The sequence below is a fragment of the Daucus carota genome, chromosome 1, assembly GCF_001625215.2.
Source record: "Daucus carota subsp. sativus chromosome 1, DH1 v3.0, whole genome shotgun sequence".
Taxonomy (NCBI): domain Eukaryota; kingdom Viridiplantae; phylum Streptophyta; class Magnoliopsida; order Apiales; family Apiaceae; genus Daucus; species Daucus carota.
The window spans coordinates 10,023,929-10,026,704 of record NC_030381.2 but is presented as its reverse complement, the minus strand read 5'-3'; the positions used below and the strand labels follow the sequence as shown (position 1 = coordinate 10,026,704).

Sequence of the window (2,776 nt, the reverse complement as noted above, 5' to 3'; positions counted from 1 at the left end):
TTCAAGAACTGAAGTTTCTCTACTTCCTCTTCGTCTCCGAATTCAGCTTCACCTGTTAGAACCCTTTCCAAGATGTCAGTTTTCGGCCTCTGGTCAATTTTCGAATGAGCTGCAGCTTTTATTGGCTCCACCTTAAAGCATTCTTCTTCGTCAGTTGGAAATTTCATTGCGTTGAACACTTTAAAAGTGACACTCTGATCTTGAACTCTCATTGTAAGCTCTCCTTTTTACACATCGATCAAAGTTTGGCCTGTAGCTAAGAATGGCCTTCCCAAGATAATGGGAATCTTCTCATCCTCCTCGAAGTCTAGAATGACAAAATCAGCAGGGAAGATGAGCTTATCCACCTTAACCAAGACATCTTCCACTATACCTCTCGGGTATGTGATGGACCGATCAGCCAGTTGTAAGTACATGGTTGTAGGTTTTGGCTCCGGCAACCCAAGTTTCTTGAAGACAGATAATCGCATCAGATTAATGCTAGCTCCCAAGTCACATAAACACTTGTCGAATGACAATGGTCCAATGGTACACGGGATTGTTAAACTTCCCGGATCTTTCAGCTTCGGAGGCAATTTCTGCTGCAGCACCGCACTACACTCCTCGGTCAAAGCCACAGTCTCCAATTCCTCAAGTTTGAGTTTCCGAGATAGAATACCTTTCATAAATTTAGCATAACTCGGCATTTGTTCTAGAGCCTCCGCAAAAGGTATGTTGATTTGTAGTTTCTTGAAAACCTCTAGAAATTTAGCGAATTGTTTGTCGAGCTTATGCTTCTGAAGTCTCTTCGGAAAAGGTGGAGGTGGATATACTTGCTTGACCCCAGTATCAGTTTTCGGGCTAGACTTTTCGGCTGACTCCTTGCTTGCTTCCTCGTTGATTTTGTTCTTGTCAGCTTCAACAACAGTTTTTCCACTATCAGACTCAGATGAGAGCACGGGTGTTTCAACCTGTCGATCACTCTCTTCTTTGCTTCGCTCTGTTGCTGATTCTTTATCCTTCGTAACCTTTCCGGACCTCAAGGTGACAACATGTACCTGTTCCTTCATCTCTTTCTTACCCGGATTGGCCTCGGGAACACTAGGAAGGGTTCCCTGTGGTCTGTTTATCAACGCATTAGCAATTTGCCCAATCTGATTCTCCAAAGTCTTGATTGACACCGATTGGCTTTTCACCATTAGTCTTAATTCTTCCAATTCCGATCTTTCATTGGAAGACTGTCCAGCCACCCCATGATTTTGTTGCTGGAATCCGGGTGGATGGAATTGCTGCCTCGGTGCAAACTGTTGTTGAAAACCAGAAGGGTTAAAAGGTCTAGCTCCTTGCTGCTGAAATTGTTGCTGCTGTTGTGGCATATAGTTCTGATTATTGCTCCAGCTGAAATTCGGATGATTCCGATTATTGGGATGATAAGTGGCCGGAGCTGGCTGTTGCGACCTCTGAAAGCTGCTCACAAACTGAGCGGATTCGCTCGATATAACACACTGATCTGAAGAATGTGCTCCAGCACAGAGCTCGCAGACTGAAGGTGGCTGCTGATTTCCTAGATTTGCCAAAGAATCCACCTTCATAGTAAGAGCCTTAAGCTGAGCAGCTATAGCTGAAGTAACATCAACATCCAGAATCCCTGCTACCTTGCCCTGATGAAGACGCTGAGTAGGATTCTGATATTCATTCGCGGCCATCATCTCGATCAACTCATAAGCCTCATCATAGCTCTTAGCCCATAGAGCTCCACCTGATGCAGCATCGAGCATTGGCCTCGATTGAGGACCCAACCCATTGTAAAAACAATTTATCACCATCCAATCAGGCATCCCATGATGTGGGCACTTTCGAAGCATCTCCTTGTAGCGTTCCCAAGCTTCACATAAAGTTTCACCCGACAACTGAGAGAATTGAGTGATAGCATTCCTGATTGCAGCTGTTTTGGCCATAGGGAAGAACTTAGTAAGAAATTTCTGAGCCAGATCCTCCCATGTCGTAATAGATCCTGCAGGAAGAGAATGCAACCATCCCTTAGCTTTATCCCTTAGAGAAAATGGGAACAGCCTCAATTTGATGGCATCGTCAGTAACACCATTGAACTTGAAAGTGTCGCAGATCTCAATGAAATCCCGAATATGCATATTAGGATCCTCTGTCAGAGAATATATTAAGCGCACGTGATCACAAGTAATATATTAAGTTCGATCCCACAGAGACTGGTGAATTAAGAATACGCACCTATGCAACAATGTATGAGTAATTTTCACTGCTAAGACGATTAACAAGGATGTGTTCTTTTATACTAATAACTAAATTTACTAATCAAAATCAGAATAGGAAAACACATGGGATTCTAACTTCATTATCGAATTCATCTAGAATTGAAATTACTGATTAACATGTGACTGTTGATCCTAATCAGACAACACGAAAGTAATACATGCCAACTCTCGTTGCACACATATCATACCAATCAAAATCCGCAATTAAGACAGAAATCTCATGGACACCAACAAAGCTCAGACCCTATATCTCTATAGCGATAGTGTAAGCAGAGAGGTTTAATAGCAGGTCGTCTATCGTGATTACACAGGGTGATAAAAATAGTTCAAGTCTACCACAAATTATGTTTCATTCACATAATCCTATGTTTACATGGCATAGTTCTAAATTCAATCATCCACTCTCGCTTCAGAAAGAATTAACAAACAACTTAGAAGTTAGCTACGCTCCTAAGAAGAATAAGCACGGCGCATGCAAAGAAATCAACGCACGTCACAAAATCAGC

General features: G+C 42.5%; 1 non-coding gene across 1 annotated transcript; it reads left to right on the top strand.

Annotated features, from left to right (window-relative positions):
* Positions 1–1,815: 1,815 nt before the first annotated feature.
* On the top strand, positions 1,816–1,922 carry LOC135150010 (small nucleolar RNA R71). The gene has a single exon (XR_010288365.1). It is a non-coding gene; the product is annotated as a small nucleolar RNA R71 (small nucleolar RNA).
* Positions 1,923–2,776: the final 854 nt, after the last annotated feature.